Source organism: Cardiocondyla obscurior, linkage group LG10 (assembly GCF_019399895.1).
Source record: "Cardiocondyla obscurior isolate alpha-2009 linkage group LG10, Cobs3.1, whole genome shotgun sequence".
Lineage (NCBI taxonomy): Eukaryota > Metazoa > Arthropoda > Insecta > Hymenoptera > Formicidae > Cardiocondyla > Cardiocondyla obscurior.
Window position 1 is genome coordinate 245,012 of NC_091873.1, and position 17,493 is coordinate 262,504.

The following is a 17,493-nucleotide window of genomic DNA, read 5'->3' on the forward strand; positions in this document are numbered from 1 at the left end:
CAAGCACCTCAGGCTGAAGACTTTGAGTAATAGGCGGCGCAGCGGCTCTTAACTTATTTCGGACAATTAAATAAGGACGACCCCAAGGATCCATGTCGAGCGTATCAAGAAGCTCGTTCCAGCACCGGTTTTTTGCATCTTTTATTGCATTTTGAAGATTCTTTTTAGCCGTTTTATACGCCTCATGATACTGCATCTCGAGCTGCGAATCACGTATGCTTCTTCTTCTGTATCGAGTAAAACGGCGACGAGATATCTTGCAAACTACACGTAGATCAGCGATCTCACTCGACCACCAGTAAACCTGCCGTCTTTTCTTCGACGAAGCACGAACTCGAGGCATGGCTGCATCACAAATGCTAGCCATATCCGCTTGAAACTGGAGCGCCTCATCCTCCACATTCACAAGTTCTAACGCATCGTCATGCCAAGCACAAACTATTGAAGCTTCAACAAGAACCTTTTTGTTTACTCGCTTGATTGCCCATCTCAGAGACTCCGAAACAGCAGTGCGCTGATCTAAACTTGCGTCTACTCTACCTAAATAAATTGAAAATTTTATATAGTAGTGATCTGAAAGCGTTTCAACATCGGATACGCTCCAGCTTCGCACTTGTCGAGCAACTGAAAGAGTTGCAAAGCAAACGTCTATAACAGAACCGCCTTGCGCTCTTTTACATGTGTACTGCGTGCCCGTGTTGAGAGAAACAAAACCAGAAATAGTTGCCCATTCCCAAAGAGTCTCTCCTCGAGGGTCAGTAATCGATGATCCCCACTGCCTGTGCTTAGCGTTAAAATCGCCCATTACCACCGTTGAGTTTGTAGGATTTCCGCTAACAGCAACCTTAACGTTCCGAAGTAACTGCTCCAGATCCATTAAGCGACTATTGGGAGAGCTATATATTCCTGCTATATAAAACCCCCTCCACTCTGCTACAACAAAACCTTTACCCTTGCAAACAAGGAAAAGAAGAAAGGCATCTCTGGATAAGGAGCCAATAATCGCGACCGTCCCGTCGGTGGCTCCAAGCCAGTTGGTCCTGGTAGGTATTGTGTATGGTTCCGTGACCACAGCTATGACTATATTCCACTCCGCCAAAGTTTGAACCAACAGGTCTTGTGCTCTGGCGGAGTGATTTAAATTGGCTAACATAAAATGATTGGCGTGTGTATCCTTTAAGTGGCCGTGTCCATCGCATCCTCCTGCGGTATAATCTTTCAAGCGACAGTTTCAATGCTTCTGATCGTGGGACGGGACGATCCGACAGCATTTGTGGCAGCAAGGCAAGACTCATCTACATTGGAGGCAGAGCATCCTTCCTTGCCAAAAGGAATATTGACATTTATTCGCTTTTCCTTGCGCGGAGGGGCCTTACACGCCAATCCTCCGCAACGATGTTCCGCCGGCTTTCCTTGATCTCTGCAAACAGGGCACAGAGGTTTGTTAATGCAATTTTTTGCAATATGACCGGATGTGCCGCAGCGAAAACATAGATTACTTCGATCAATTGGAGCCGTACATTGCTGCTTTGTGTGCCCTTTTTCAAGGCAACGAAAGCATTGCAAAAGACGAGCTTCCATAAGCGTGACTCTACACGACGTCCATCTTATGAAAATTCGATTTGCCGCAGCCAGTTTATTTGCCGCTGCAACTGGGCAACTAACAACCGTAGAACCTAGTCCATTTGGCGTTCTTCTAATTGCGCCAATTTGAAAGCTTGGATCTAATTTAGATCCTTCTTTTTCTTTAATTGCTATCAGAATAGCTTTAGCAACGTCAGAGACGCTAGCAGAGTCATCCAGACCAACAATTCTAACACTTGCCATTTTAACAGGTCTAGACACACGTATTATGTCCTCTGAGAAAACTGTACGGAGACTCGTTGCCAGTTGTTCTGCTTTACTAGCACCATCCGGGCCAGCTATCTCGAGAATGCGACTTCCCGTTTGAGCGATTCTAAATCGCAGAGAAGAAATTCCCATTTTATCAAGATGAATTTTATCTCTTGCTTCTGTGAGAACCTTTTCATAAGTATGACCCTTTACCAAGGCTTCCGGTTTAATGGTAAATGATACAGCCGCGAACCTAGGAGGACGGATTTTCTTTTTCTTAGTTTTAGAGTTTTCCAAGGTGGACTTAGCAGGTATCTTCTGTGTTGACAAAGAGTTATTGCTCTTTAAGGCCTTTGACGACTTAGCAGCGAGGGGAAAATTCTCCTCCTTCTTTTTCCTTTTGTTGCCTTTTCTTACAACTACACTCCACGCCTCAGGATTATTTTTAGAAGAGAGCGGTACCGACTGTTTAACAGACTCTTTCGTCGTTGCATGCATTTTAACAGAACCTTTCTTTACTGAACTATTTGTTGCCGTTGATAGGTTTACTTTTTCTTTCTTTTTACTCTCCGTCTTTGTGGAATAAACACTCAAAGGAGGCCGAATAGTTTTCTCTGGAAGAAGCCTTGTTTCAAGCGCAGAGAATCTAGCATCCAACATATCGCCGACTTGCCGAAGAATACTGCTAGTTAGCAGCTCGCTTGTACTGGAAGGTTCCGCAGGTTTACGTGTGCGTGTTGGACGCTGAGGAAGAGGAGCCAAGTCCATAGCAACCACAGGATCAGACGTGTCAATTCGCACAACTTCTGCTTCTGTCTCCATGCGCATTGGATTGTCCGACGCGCAATAAGAAGCTGCAGGCTGAATGGAGATTGAGTTTCTCAAATCCCTCATTTCATTTCGTAAGTCGGAGACCTCTTGACTAAGGGCATCAACCTTTTTTTGGAGACGACTATTTTCTTGCTTCAGACAATCATTTTCTACAGAATTAGTACGAGCCGTGAGGGCGGTGGCAGCATTTTGAATGTTAATTGCTGCATCTTTCAAGGTCTTGACAAAAGTGCCCTTAAGATTTTTGCTTTTTTGAGCAACAGACCGTATAATATCTAGCTGTGATGTCACGTCTCGCAAAATTTCGTCAGCCAGTTTATTCTCATCAAGTTTAGCATCAAAGTTATTGTCTTTATCTTTGACCTGCGACTTTGAAGTACTCGGAATATTTAGAGTTGTACTTCTTGTATTTCTTGCTACTACGACAGCGTTTAAAAGTTCTCTTTCCGCCTGAACTTCAAGCTGCCGTAACTTAACCTCTAATAATTCTTTTTTAGCTGCTGCCAAACCAACGTTCTGTCCCGTAGTTGGAGGACGGCCCCGAGATCTCGGCGCATTTTTAGGCATCAGCATTTTAGACGATAACTTAGACTTTTTATTAGCAATTAATACTTTTTTCTCAGTCTTATCTCTCCTGCACCTCTTTGACGCGCCTAAAGCAGTAGTTCTGATAGAGACATCACTGCCATCATCATCCTCATCAGACATGACAAACGTATCACAATCCGAAGGTAAGTACGAGTTATTGTCCATGCTACCATCTGAGTCCGGCAGCGGGACTACTTCCACCTCCTCATCCGAGTAACTCTGAATATTCTTAGGTGGCGGCGAGTGTGAGTTTGGACGAATGTCAACAAACTTTGCATGCTCTACCTTGCCATCCTTAAGACCAGACCGTCCTTTCTTAGTTTTAAGTTTTTTGGTGCTAAAAGTCAAGCAGTGATTGTTGTCACCTTTGTCGCAAGACTTGTAGCCCAAATTTTCCAACGACATATCCTTGTTGTCCATCGCAGACGCAGATTCCCCTGACGCCCCTGCGGTGCAGGCGTCAGGTAGCCCATCGTTGGATTTCGACGAAGAGCGAGCTGGGACGGTACCCGCACTCCGCCGGCCACTGGATGTCCGATCACCCTGTGGCAGTAACAACTTATCTTTAGCGTCCGACATTTCAATAATTCATTAAAATTTTGGTTTGTATCGGGTTTTCCTTCCTTTAGGCCGGTGGGGTGCCCACCCTGACGACCCCGGCCTGGCCGACTCCTTAAACTCGCGGCGCGTGGGCCCCGCCTTGGAATATGTCCGAGCGGCCCCACGCCCGCCCACACAGCTCCGAAGAGCATAGGAATGGGAGAAAGGAAGGAAGGAAGGAAAGAAAAATAAAAGGAAAACAAAAAATATAAAAAACAAAATAAACATAATAAAACACAACAAAAAACCCCCTTAAACCCCCCCCCCCGAACTCTCCCCTCATAACCCCCCATTCCCCACACCTTGCCGGAGGGAGGTCTTAGACCATCCCATAACGACCCCGGCGGGACGGGCGTTTGAATTCCGGGTCGCCATCCCTTACCACCTCGGGGGGAATAATACCCACCCTCTCGGTGAAGTGGTCGCCGGGCTCAGGGAACACCTTCGGGAACGCCAAGTCCCGTACCACAGATCCCAGCCCTGAGAACGACTGTTCACCGCGGCCCCTGAAGGTCTTGTACCTCTCACGGCTCGAGTACGTGCTGTACTCAAAGTGCAATGCCAGGGAGGTACTGTGCGCTCTTAGTAGGACCGAACCTCCCCGCCGGGCCCTCCCCGGGACTAAGTCCCAGGTACTGCCCCAGCGGATCGTTGATTCGACCCCTTAAGCCCTCTCACCACGACAAGGTGGCGCACAACGAGAGGGAACCTAACTTAACCTAATTTAACCTAACCTAACTCATTTTCTATTTTTTTTTTTAACAAAATACTTAGTAAAAAAAAAAAAAAAAAAAAAAAAAAAAATTAGCTTTTACAACTTACGTATATTATAAATTTATTACTATTTTTACTGTGTGTACTTCCTCTCTTTAATTTACCTCTTACAATTTACGTATATTATAAATTCGTTACTATTTTTACTGTGTGTACTTTTTTTTTAATTTACTTCTTACAACTTACGTATATTACAAATTTGGTATTTTTTTACTGTGTGTACTTTCTCTTCTTAATTTAGCCTTTACAACTTACGTACATTATAAATTCGTTACTTTTTTTACTGTGTGTACTTTCTCTTCTTAATTTAGCTCTTACAAGTTACATATATTATAATTTTGTTATTTTTTTTACTCTGTGTACTTTTTTTTTTATATCTATAATTATAATTGTTGCTTTTACGGCGTTCATTATATTGAGTATATTTTAACTTTCTTAAATCTTTGTGTTTTTTTTGTCAATTTATTTAATAAAATTAAAAAATGATTTGACGCCAAAATGATTGTAATAAAGACACAAATTTTTTTATCAGAGAACTACTAAAACCAGAACAATGTCTATACAAGACTCTGACGTACACATAGATAACGACATTGACTCGCTTCTAATAAGCTGTCGTACTATTGCTTCTTTAAAATGTCACGTTGGCGCAAGAATAATCGTTATGCCTAATAAAATTTGGAAATGTAAAAACGTCAAATTAACAACGTACTACTTAAAAAGACATATATTCCCCCGAATTAAAGAACCTTCTGGGATATACGATGACGATAGAATTTTGCAAAATGAACAATTTTACGAAACAGTCGTGGCTTACGTCGACAACAATCCAGTATACGCAGTCTTTCAAGTTGACAACAATAGCGCATTCTACCGCGAAAGACCTAACAACAACAAAAACAACTTATTTCTTTGCGCGTTTCAAATCTGCATGAAGTTATTAATACAAGCTGCTGCAAAAATGACAGAGATGTGTAAAACTGTAAAAGCCGGAATCGAAAACGTCAAACACGCTGTTGATAAAACTTATTCGATATTTCAAGAAGACCTTGTAACGTACGCAGTCTGCGTGAGTCGGCAAATATATTGCACTAATTTGAGTGGCAAGTGCGGTCTGGGATTTCTAAGATTTTATGTTTGCCACCACGGTTTACGATTAAAAAAAAAAAAAAAAAAAAAAAAAATGAAATAGCCGAATAATTCATCCATCAAATAGTTAACATTAACAACCGTCACGTAGATTTAATTTAAATACACCGAGCTAATACAATAACATTATTTCAAGGCGATATAATATTATTAAAAACTAAAAGCAATGACGACAAAATAGGTCTAAACAAAATCATTAGACACTGTACAAAACTAAGTTAAAAAAAAATGAATATATACATTTTCGGATATCTTTTTAACTACGGACATTTTGACGTTCACGCAAGTCCTACCTGTAACCGAAATGTCACATACATGCAAGCATATTTGTCGGAAGCCAAAATGGCTTGCCCAAAAACTAGCGGCACTTTAGGAATATGCACTTTATTAAATAATTTGAGAAGCCAAACCGACGTTATGAAAACAATGCGAAAAACTTGTTTTCAGTATGTATTAGATTTAACAAACTACTGCAAAGATCAAATAATAAGTAACTATGCTTTAAGAATCGAAGAAGTCGTTACAGTTGATCATTTATCAACTCAAAGCGGCATTGGAGATTTTATAGACGAATTACAACTATTTTACGAAAACGGGACAAGAACAACAGCTCTTACAATGCTAATAGACGCTAATATGTTACGTAGAATTAACAAACAATTCTGGAAAAATTACTGCAAAATATAATTACTTACAGATTTACAATGTCTCGATTTTCTGTACCAGAACGGAATCTCTAACAAAACCGGCAGCGAGGCAACGTGGCGCTTAGCGGAAGAAGTCCGTCGAGTAATAAGAAACGAATTTTGCATTGCATACTTTGTACACGGCAACAGCCACGTTTATAACTTTACTGTATGCAAAAACTTATTTGCTCATCAAAAGAAGGCCGCATCGAACGACGGCGGTATAATAAAAATAAAATCGTACAATAACAACACCGATAAATGCGATTATCCATTATACACAGATATTCTTCACTCAATGTACAGTAAACCTATTAGACACCTGTGGTTAGCAACGTGCGCTATTCCACCGGAATACGACAGTGACAACGAACCTGTATACAAATGCGTGAAATTCATAATGTATACAATACATGGACAAAAAACGTTGTAGATAATAAACACACGGGAGCGAACACTTTCCCAACACTAGAAGAATTCCGCAAAACGTATGATTCAATAGAAACGGCTTTTAAGAAACAATCTTTTATGAAATATTTATACAAACAACCTAGAAATTTAGTAAAACTAATTCACATGCAAAGTACAATTATTATATTTACAGAATTAATAAAATTAATAATGTCACCAATAACACATTTTGGTCGCATATTTATTATCAGCATAAAAATTGATAACAAACAATCTATTGCAAGAACACTAAAATTATTTATTAATAATCACATACAAGTTTTTTCAGTAGGCAAACACGTAAATAGACAAAGAGAAACGTCATGGTCCGTAGTAAACAGCAAAACCTTAAAACACAATCATATTTGCGTAAGAATTTTTAGATTAGAAATACACGATATAATTAGACCCGCTAAAAATCGTACAACACTGATTGCCGAAGCAGCAAGAAAAAAAATTGGAAAACGACAAGCTGCAGCAAGAGCTACAAAAACTGATAAACAATATACATCTCCAACACATACAATAAACGTCACTTTTCCGACACTGCTTACAGACCAGCCTAGTCCGTCGAAAATAAAAACAAAGCTGCAAACTTTACCGTCATTTCACGAAAACATAAATATTAAAATTTCTAAAAAACGACTAACAATATTATCAACATCATCAAAAGATAAAGAAATAGTAGTACAAGACTTACAGGATAAAAAGAAAAACGTGCCAAAAATACTAAGCAATATACAATTAATACCACCTCAAACAAGATTAACATCAATGTTTTCTAACGAGATAGACGAAATTTTAGTAGACAACTTACTTCAAAAGGCTACATTGACAAATAAAAGAACGTATGCCAACATTAAAGCAGACTCTTGACCGTATTTAAAAACGTATCCTCAACTCAAATGATAATAAAAATAAGACAAATAATTAAAAATACAACATTAAACAACATATTTTTAAAAAATTTAATAAAATTAAGACATTTAGTTAAATACCAAGGAATGCCATAAAAAAAAAATACACAAAATAAAATATATAAAAAAAAAAAAATGTAAAAAAAAACAAAAAATATAAAACACAAATAAATAATAAAATTAAAAAATCAAAAAAATTATAAAATAAAAAAAAATTGTAACTTTTTTAATCGACCAATCAACTGTTTGACTGACCATTCAATCGACCTACCAAACTGACTGACTGACTGACTGACTGACTGACTGACTGACTGACTGACGGACTAGACGAACCTTGTCGATGATCGCTACCTTGACGCGGTGACAGGGCTCAAAAACATTCTCTTGTTCTTAAACGTAGAAAAGTCCAAACCAAAAGCGATCAATACTTTAAAAAACACTAATAAATAATAAATAATTAATAATTAATAATAATAATAATAATAATAATAATAATAATATTAATAACAACAACAACAATACCATATCAATAACAATTATCATAATTAAGTAATAAATCAATTTTTTTTATAGAACTAATTTGATGCCTTTTTTAGTTTTTTATATGATCGTACTGATACATTTTACATATTTTGTGATTTTATGGGTTTTTTTTTAATTTTTTTGTTCAGTAAAAGTATGTCAGTTTTTCAAATTACAAAAATTTTGAAAAATTGCTGTATCTTGGAAACTACTAGGAGTACAAAAAAGTTAAATGTATGAATTTAAAGTAATTTTTAAAATGCAAAAAAATGCACAAAACAGATTTTTAAAATATTGCGAAATTCTTTATTTGTTTATAACAATTACCATAAATAAATAATAAAACAATTTTTTTTATTAAACTAATTTGATGCCTTTTTTAGTTCTCTATATGACCGTACTAATACATTTTACATATTTTGTAATTTTATAGGTTTTTTTTTAATTTTTTTGTTCAGTAAAGATATGCCAGTTTTTCATATTACTAAACATTTAAAAATTGCTGTATCTTAAAAACTACAAAAAATACAAAAAAGTATAATATATGAATTTGATGTAGTTTTTAAAATGCAAAAAGATGCAGGGAACAGATTTTTAAAATATTGCGAAATTCTTTATTTGTTTATAACAATTACCATACTTAAGTAATAAACTAATTCTGAGCAAATAAAAATGTGGGAAGGATCAATAGAAGCATTTTTTGTTAATAAAATTTTGTCCTCTCTCTTTTCCCTTCCGCGCACAAAAGCAAAAACTAAAAAAAAAAAATCTGGGCAGATAAAAAGGTGGAGAAGACCAGTAGAATCATTTTTTGTTAATGAAATTTTGTTATATCTCTCCCCTCCCCTCTGCGCACGCAAGCAAAAACCAAAAAAAAAAAATCTGGGCAGATAGAAAAATGGGAGAGATCAGTAGAAGCATTTTTTGTTAATAAAATTTTGTCCTATCTCTCTCCCCCTTCACGCACGAGGGCAAAAACCTAAAAAAAAAAAAATTTAGTAGTATTGTCCCCCACCCAAAACCCCCGGATCCTCAAATTTCCCCAAAATTGTTGGAAAAAAAAAAAGTTTAGTAGTATTGTCTCCCATCCAAAATTCCCGGTTCCCCAATTCCCCCAAAATTGTTGGGGAAGAAAAAAAATTTAGTAATATTGTCCCCCACCCAAAACCCCCGATTCCCCAAATTTCCCCAAAATCGTTGTGGGAGAAAAAAAATTTAGTAGTATTGTCCCTCACCCAAAACCCCCGGTTTCCCAAATTCCACCAAAATTCTTGGAAGAGAAAAAAAATTTAGTAGTATTGTTAGTAGTATATTAAAAAAAACTTGGTAAAGAAAAAAAAAAAGACTTTTATTACGTCAATCAATAGACCTTGTCAAGAGAAACAACTTCACTTGAAATCTTAACTCTCTAGCTTCACTTCTTCTCCCTTTAAAAATATAAACACATTTTTTTTAAGATGGCGGCCGGTTTTTTTTATTTCTTTACAGATGAGCACGGATCGTAAAAAGTTTCTTCTAAATAAAAAAAAAAAAAATTAAAAAATTTTTTTAAATTCATAACTTAAACGGTTGGTCGTGGCGCATTCCTTTTTTTTTATTGAAAGATTTCGACGAGCTTTACAATTCCTCTTTTGACACCAAACTTCTAGCTCCACTGGTTCCCCCTCTAAAAATATAAACTTATTTTTTTTAAGATAGCAGCCGGTTTTTTTACTTTTTTTTATAGATGAGCACGGATCATAAAAAGTTCCTTACAATAAAAAAATAAAATTTTTTTGAAAAAATTAAAAAAAAAATTAATTTTTAAAATTTGCCAGAATGCATAACTTTTGATTTTATATCGACTGAAAGTGTCGTAGAGACAACTTTTTTTCAAACTCTTATCAAAATACAAGGAAAGCCCAGACCCACTGGGTCACCGATTTTCTTGAGATTTAACCTGTATATTATATTGATACAGAAGTCTTCTATGTTATTTGGTGACGATGCATTTCTCAAGCATTTGCGAGAAATCGCGATTTAAAGTTTTGCGTGACCCTTTACTATCACTGCGTAAGAACGAATTTTCGAAGCACGGCGTAGTGCACAGAACTAGGCGACGAGCTAGAAGTCTGCACGTTGCCGGTTCGCGTCCCATTTTTTCATATTTTTTTTTTTTTTTAATATATTATTGTACGTTGCGTATAAAATTTATTATTAATTTAATTTTTGCGTCTAAAAATACATTTTATAATACATATTTGACTTTTTTTATAGAAAAAATAACAATTTTTTAATAAACGGTTTATGAACATATTTGTATATTATGTATAACTCGGCATTATAATTCGGTGATATGTTAAAATAAATAAGATATATAAATATAAGATATAGATATAAGATATAAAACTTATTAAATAAATAAAAATATGATAAATAAATAGATATAAATAGATTTTATATATCAATCTAAAACAATTGATGTGACGTCCCAGTGTTCGAAGTGGTTTCGAGACTTGATTCGACCATGTAATGATAAATAATAATAATTAAAGGGTTCTTCTGCGGTTAAGGAGACTAAAACTCCAAGATAAAGGTCACTTAATAATTCACTGTAGAGAAGTTGACAATTTGTTCTCAGAGTAGATTTATTACTAAACACAGATTTTTACAACGTTTTGATATAAATAGTAAGCTCGGTTTTATGGTTTAACGAATTTACAATATGCGTATTTCTATTTGTATCTCTCTATGACTCTTGCCAAATTATAGTATAATGCTATAAAAAATCATTCTACTTGAGACCTTCTGAGACTATCTAAAAGCTGAGAGCTTACACTTAAAAACTTTCTAAATTTACGAGACCCAACAAGAGCTTTTAAACCCTACGAGAGCTTTTACTAGACCGGTTCAGAGCTTTTACTAGAGAGCGGTGGCTTGTGGTTTTCTAAACTGCTTATATACTATTTTAGAACAATGGAAATTAGTAGTTTCGATCTTGTTAATCCTTATTTGGTTATAAAGTTTCAGATTGGTCCACGTAGGTTTAACCTTAGTTCCTTATATGGTAACGAATTTAGCTATTGGCTTGTAAGGCTGGCCTTGGTTCAAGAAGATGTTTTATCATGACTCAGAAAGTAAACTTTGTTTTTCTATTATTTTATCTGATGGGCTTTAAACATACTTTACATAAATTGTCTAAGGAATGTCTTAGAATATGTTTAAAGTATTAATAAATTTAGTCTTAAATCTTTCCCTTTTTTCTTTAATACTAATAATATATTTTATATGTATAAAAGGTGTTTATTAACTTTTATGAGGTACACCAGGACTTTCGTTGTCCCTTACGTATTCTTTACATATTCTTTTCTTCATAAACTATATTACTAAACATAATACTTAAACATCTATTAACAATTTATAACGTAAAATTTCTACCGCTTTTTCCTTCCGTTCTCCCCTTTTCCATTCTTTTTACCATTTCCTCCTTTATCTTTACTTTCTCTTCCGCTCACCACCTTTAAACCATTATATCCTACGCTTTACAATATTGCCTTACTTCTAAACTTATAATTCTATCTTTACATTCTTCTATCTTCTTATGTTCATCAATACCTGTAAACCAGAAAAACTTAATCCTACGCTTTCTTATATCTCTACCTTATAATTACGCGCCGAGAGAGAGAGAGAGATCGCACTTTAAATCTTACCTTAACCTATTCCGCCTTATACTACCTTAAAATCCTACTTTGGACCCCCGCTTCCGACGCTTTTTTTTAACTTCTCTTTTCTTTTCAATCTCTTTCATACTTCCATTCACTCCTATTTTTTTCCCTTGCCCTTTCCAAAGTTTCTAACCATTCAACCCTCCTTCCTTCCCCTCCCAAAATTTCTTCCACCATCTCTTCCCAGCTACTCTCATTTCCCCAATCTATACATTCTACCCATATATGTTCCCACGTTTCTTCCTTTTCCAGACATATTCTACATTTTTTCTTCTCCTTCCTCTCCCAATATTTGTTTCCTCTCATTTCCTCCCCCAATCTGAACTTTGCCATCCTTTGCCATTTTTCTTCCTTTCATCCCAGCTTCAAGTATCCTGGTATCCCTTCTTCTTTCACCTTCTTATAATATTTATTAAACCTTGACCCTCTTATTTTTTCCCATCTTTCCTCTTTTTGCCATTCTTTGTCTTTTTTTATCAAGTACTCCCCCCTTAATTCCCTTCTTTCTCTTAAATTTTCCACATCTTTTCCAGACCACCCAAATTTTTCCAAAATTCCCTCTTTCTTTTTCCCATTTTCCTTTGCTTCTCCCCTCCTTTCGTCTTTCCTTCATTTCTTCCCAACACCACATAGCCAAATTCTCCTCCTTTCTCTTCTTCTAGTCGTTTTTCATATTTCCATGCCCTCATCCCTGCTCTTCCTTTTAATTTATCCCTCTGTAGCTCTTCTTTCACCATATATCCTGGTACATATCATCTTACTTCCAGTACCCATCTCAGGTATTTTTTCTGTAATATCTCTATCTCTTCTCTTTCTTTCCATCCCCATATTTCCACGCCATAATTAATAACCGACCATACCAGTTTATCAAATAGCCATATTCTTTTACTCCAATCTTTTCCGAATTTTTTTTTACCTGTACTCCAGACCTGCCCCATAATTCTTGCCGCTCTTTTTACTCGGTCTTTTACATGCTCCTTCTGCTCTTCATTTCTCATGATTATGTATCCGAAATACCTGAAACTTTTTACTTCCTTTATTTCTTCCCCTTTCCAGACCCATTTAACTTTCTTCCATCTCCCTCCACCCTTTCTACACTTCATTATCTTTGTTTTTTTTACATTTACTTCCAGTTCCTTCTCCTTTACATATTCTTCTACATTTTTAATCATCCCTTTCATCCCCGCCTCATTTTCTACCATTAGTGCAATGTCATCCGCTTATGCCAGCGAGTAAACCCTTCTGTCTTTTTATCTTATATTTTCTTATCCTCCTTTTTCTAATTCTTCGTATATGTCCGCCAACAAGAGTGTAAACAAGCTAGGGCTAAGCGGACAATCCTGTCTTACTCCCTTTGTTGTCCAAAAACTTTTCCCTTCTTTATCATTCACCTTAACTTTATTCACCGTTTCCTCTAATATTTCTTCACACCTTCTTATCGATCCCAACCTTACCCCTTTTGTCTTTATTGCTTCCACCAGTTTTCTCCTATCCACCGAGTCAAAGGCCGCTCTCATATCTATAAACGCTATTACCATTTTTCTTTCCTTTTCTTCTATCTTTTTATTTAACAGATAATTTAGCACATATATCTGGTCCACTGTCTTCATGTCTCTTCTAAAACCGGTTTGACTTTGTGGTAATATTCCTTTTTTTTCTATATCCTTTCTTAATCTTTCTGCTAACACAGATGCATACACTTTGTACGCAGTCTGTGTCAGTGTTATCCCTCTATATACTTTTCTACTTTTTCTCCTTTTTCTTTTTTTAACACCGGAACCACCACTCCTTCTCTATATTCCTCCGGCATCCTTTCCCCCTCCATACCCTTTTGCACATCTTTCATAACTTTTCTTTTACTTCCCCCCTCCCTATTTCCAGATCTTATTTTCTAATCCATCACTCCCTGCTGCTTTTTCTTTTCTCAACTTTCTTATTACATTCTCGAATTTTTCTCTATATCTTCCTCTTTATCTTTTTCTCTCTCTCCTCCCATTTCTTCTCTTACTCTACATTCCACTCCGCTTAACATTTCTCTAAAATATCTGTCCCATTCTTCAATCTTTATTTTTTCTTCTACTTCCTTTCTTTTCTTTCTCCCCTTGTTTACAACTTTCCACACTTTTTCTGTTCTAATCTTTTCTATTTCTTTTTCCCATTTCACCTTTTCTTGCAATTTTTTCTCCTCGCATAGCCTCTTATATTCTCCTTTCATCTTTTTATAATTCTCCTCGTTCCTCTTTCCCTTTCTCCATTTTTGCATTTTTTCCGTTACTTTGCATTTTTTTTTTCTACAATTTTCGTCCCACCATCTTTTTTTTGGTTTTTCTCCCACCTCTTTTTTTGTTTTTTTTTTTTTACTAATTTCTTTGTTTTTTCCAGTTCCTTACTAAAACTTTTCCAATTTTCCTCCATTTGTTTTCTCTTTCTTTTCTTTCTTCATATTTTTCCCTGAAAATTTTCCTCTCCTCCTCACTCCAGTCTAGTCTCGTATAATTTTTCTTTCCATATTTACAACTTCTCCTCTTTTCTCCCTTGCTTTTTATCGTCACTATTAACGGCAAGTGGTCTGAGTCCACTTCCTCCCCCACCTTCATTTCTATTATTTCTCTTTTTGATTTCACGTTACTAATCACATAATCTATCACTATTTTTCTTTTCTCCCCACATATGTCCACTCACCTTCTTCATCTCCCTTTGTACATCCATTGGTTATTCCCCATCCCGCTTCTTCCAGAACTTTACAGAATTTTTTTCCTTTCCCTGTAATTTTTTTATCCTTTGTTTTCTTTTTCCTTTCTTCCTTATCTTCTTATCCTTTTTCATCATCCCATAGTCTCCCCTCCTCTCCCGTTCTCACATTAAAGTTTCCCCCCAATCAAATATCTTATTCCTTCCTTTTTTTCATCCATCCAATTTTTCATATTCTCTATCATATCTTCTAAATCCTCATTCACATGTACCCCTGCTATTTTCCACCATACTCTTCCACATTTTATCTTTATTCCTATCATTCCTTTCTTATCTTCGAAATTTATTTCTCTTTCTCCTTCCATCTCCTCCTTCCATCCCATCAACATTCACCCCATTGCCCTCTCTTTCTTATTTTTTTTTTCTGCTCCCTTATTTATCCATTTGTAACCCTTTGGCAATTTGCTTCTTATTCCCTTCCATTTTTTTTCTTCCAATTATGTTTCACCCATATAAATCACGTCCCACTTTTCCATGTCCTTCCAGAAATCTTTATCCTTGTTTTTATTTTTGCCACATTCCAAAAACTATTCTCATATTTCTATTTTCCGTTTCCGCCTTTTCCTTCCTATCTCCTTCTTTTCTTCTTTTTCTTTTTTCTTTTTATCTTTCACTTTTCCATTTTATTCCTTATCCTTTTCTTTTCCTCCTTCCTTATCTTTTATCCTCTCTTTTTTGAACTCGTTTTCTTCTCTTTTTCCGCCCCTTTTTAAAAACTTGCATTCATTCTATCCACTATCACCCGTTTCCTTTTATTTCCTTCTTTTTTGAACGCTTTTGCTCCATTCCATTTTCTCAATTTTTTCTTCAAGTCGTCCCATAGCCACATTTCCTTATTTACCCATATCTTTTTGTATTCTATCTTTACCTGTTTTCCTTCTCTTTTCAGTCTATCCGCTTCTCTCTTAATAAGCCATTCCACTTTCCTTTCATACTTCGTCAGATCGTCTTCTATTCATTCCGTCCTGTCCTTCAGTTTTCCTTTACCTCTTAGTATTTCCAGTTTTTCTTTAAAATTTTCCATCTTTACTCACATCATTCCATAATTTCCTTTGTTCACTCCTCCTATTTTATTTACGTCTTCTATTTTTGCTTTCACACCTTTTGTTTCAAATATTTCTCCCACTTGTTTCTTCAGTGCCTTTTTGTTTTCACTTTTTATCTTTATTCTTCTTATTATTAAATTATTTTTTCTCCATTCTTTCTTTTCCCTTTGTTTTCCCATTTCTAACATTCTTGTTCTTTCTTTCAGACTTAAAACCTTTCCCTGTATTTCTGTTGCCATTTCCACTTTACCTCCCTCATATTTTTTTTCCCCTATTCTTTTTTCCATCCCATTGCGAATTCACTTCTCATCTCTTTTATAACCTCTTCAAAACCTTCTTTACTTATTCCTTTTTTACCACCCTCTTCTGTTGTTTTCACCGGCGACCTATATACTTTCACGCTTTTTCTGAATTTTTCCAATCTTTCTACTTCATTTTTCTCCTCTTGCCTTTCCTTTCTTTTTTCTCCTTGTTTCCATGCTTCCATTATTGGTAAGCTATTGGATCTTTCCCTCATCAGCATTTCCACTTTTGCCGGCCTTACCATTTTCTTCTTCGTTTTTTTTTTTTCCTTTTTCTTCTATTCCCATCTCAACATTTTCCTTCTTCTGTTCACTCATTTTCCAAAATTGTTCTGACCCTCTTTTCTTTGTCTTTATTACCTTTTACTTCCTTTTCCATCTCTTCACCTATCTCCTTTCTTTTGTCTTACCCTTGGATTTTTTTCTGTCACTACCAACCTAACCTCCAAACAGCTCAGCCTTATACTTTCCCAGTTTTCTCCTTTTATTCTCACCTCCGCCCTTTCCCTTCACTTGCCCTTCTTAAAAACCTTTTCCTCTATCCCCTCAAAACCACCTTTTACTTTGGAAAGCTATTTTACTCCCCAAAAACCTTTTTTCTGCACTCACGCTCTCATGCACACAACCACTTGCTCTGCAATTGGAAACGAAAAACTAATAATATATTATAAATATTTATATATATATATATATATGTATATATATATATATATATATATATATATATATATATATATATATATAAGACATTTAAGTGCATTTGACATAACTAGGTGCACGGTAGGCAAAAGAACTGTGGGCAATAGCACTGTGGGCAATCGAACGTTTTTTAACTTTTGGTGGGCAATAGCACGATGGGCAATCGAACTGTGGGCAAGTGCACAGTCGGCAATCGAACTGTGGGCAAAAGCACAGTGAGCAATCGAACTGTGGGCAATAGCACTGTAGGCAATCAAACGTTTTTCAACTTTTGGTGGACAACAGCACGGTGGGCAATCGAACTGTGGGCAATTGCACAATGGGCAACAGCACGTTGGGCAAATGAACGGTGGACAATTGCACAGTGGGCAATCGAACTGTGGGCAAATGCACAGTGGGCAATCAAACTGTGGGCAATAGCACGATGGGCAAACGAACTGTGGGCAATTGCACAGTGGGTAATCGAACTGTGGGCAAAAAAACAGTGGGCATTTGAACTGTGGGCATCTTTTTGTGTTTAATTGCACGTGTCCAAATGTTACGGGTCCAATCGCTCTGTGTCCAATCGAACTGTGTTCAATCGCGCTGTGCCCAATTGTTACGTGTTTAATCGCACTGTGTCCAATCGAACTGTGTCCATC